The sequence below is a fragment of the Octopus sinensis genome, linkage group LG11, assembly GCF_006345805.1.
Source record: "Octopus sinensis linkage group LG11, ASM634580v1, whole genome shotgun sequence".
NCBI classification, from domain to species: Eukaryota; Metazoa; Mollusca; class Cephalopoda; order Octopoda; family Octopodidae; genus Octopus; species Octopus sinensis.
Genome location: NC_043007.1, coordinates 38,987,910 through 38,989,945, shown reverse-complemented (window position 1 = coordinate 38,989,945; position 2,036 = coordinate 38,987,910).

Sequence of the window (2,036 nt, the reverse complement as noted above, 5' to 3'; positions counted from 1 at the left end):
TAAAATTCTAAAGAGTAAATTGTAAGAAATTAGAAATATGCACAACTGCACAGACACGCACTGGAAAAACATATGAGTGCGTCTATATCCGATGAAACACGTATAAGTAAATTCAAATATAGCTGCATTAAACATATACAGGCTGTGACAAAAAAAAAGCAACCAAAAAACGACCAGAAGGTGACAATCGTTTCAGGAGCAAGCGCGCGGTGTACATCGGTCCAAAGTATGATACTTAAAAACACAGAAAAGAGCAAAATATTAGCTATCTGAAGACACAGTTACTACCTTCACCTTCCTAACTTCACTAGCTAATTATGTAAAGAAACAATAAGAGTGGGAGGTTTTTCTGCTGCACCCTGTACCTGTGTATTACGTATTTGTGTGTGTTATGTAGTTAGATATGTATGCATGTATACTTACACACTCACACAAACACACGCACATAGATACACACATACACACATGTATGTATGTGTGGAGGTACATGGCTTAGTGGTTAGGGTGTTGAACTCATGATCGTAAGGTTGTGGTTTCGATTCCTGGACCGGGCAATGTGTTGTGTTCTTGAGCAAAACACTTCATTTTCACGTTGCTCCAGTCCACTCAGCTGACAAAAATGAGTAATCATGCGACGGACCGGCGTCCCGTCCAGGTGGGGAATTTCTACGCCACTGAAACCGGGAAACCGGCCCTTATGAGCCTGGCATGGCTCGAGGCGGAACATTTATATATATATATATACATTATCAACTACAAATACTTAACATATTTGATTAGCGTATTTGCTGGTGGAGAATACTTTCTCAAAACGCCGGGTGTTAAAACAACTGAAAGTCATGGACAGGCGAGATAACTCACCTTTAATCCCACCCAGCAGTGACGTGCGCGCGCGCCTCTGTGTGTGTGTGTGTGTGTGTGTGTGTGTAAGGTTTAACAATAAGAAAATTATATATTCTTTCTGGCTGTCTGTTGGATGTGTGAGTGCTGACAAAAAATATTCTAAGGCTCCCAGTTGCGCAGACGCCTTTACTTTGGATGAAATGTGCTATATTAACTCGTATTTTTATTCTTAATCTTCAAACTTCGAATGTAACAACTGGAGAAGAAAAGTATCAACGCTTTGAATTAGTTTTAAAACGTATGTGTATTCTTGCTTTTTTCGATTCCCAGACCGGGCGTTGTGAGTGTTTATTGAGCGAAAACATCTAAAGCTCCACGAGGCTCCGGCAGGGGATGGTGGTGATCCCTGCTGTACTCTTTCACCACAACTTTCTCTCACTCTTACTTCCTGTTTCTGTTGTACCTGTATTTCAAGGGGCCGGCCTTGTCACACTCTGTGTCACGCTGAATATCCCCGAGAACTACGTTAAGAGTGCACGTGTCTGTGGAGTGCTCAGCCACTTACACGTTAATTTCACGAGCAGGCTGTTCCGTTGATTCGGATCAACCGGAACCCTCATCGTCGTAACCGACGGAGTGCTTCCACCATAGTATTCTTGCTGTAGTAGAGCTTAAATGGATTTGATATGAGTTCAATGTATAACTTATTGGCTTGTACAGTTTATTGGTGTATACTATATTTTAAGGAAAACGATTGCAATTTAGAAAGCAAATATTAGGACTAATGGAATATTTAATAGTTCGGTTGGTTCAGTACAGAAAGATAGTGGAGATGCAATGGCCCAGTGGTTAGGGCAGCGGATTCGCGGTCATAGGATCGCGGTTTCGATTCCCAGACGGGCGTTGTGAGTGTTATTGAGCGAAAACACCTAAAAGAGCTCCACGAGGCTCCGGCAGGGGATGGTGGTGATCCCTGCTGTACTCTTTCACCACAACTTTCTCTCACTCTTACTTCCTGTTTCTGTTGTACCTGTATTTCAAAGAGCCGGCCTTGTCACTCTCTGTGTCACGCTGAATATCCCCGAGAACTACGTTAAGGGTACACGTGTCTGTGGAGTGCTCAGCCACTTACACGTTAATTTCACGAGCAGGCTGTTCCGTTGATCGGATCAACCGGAACCCTCATCGTCGTA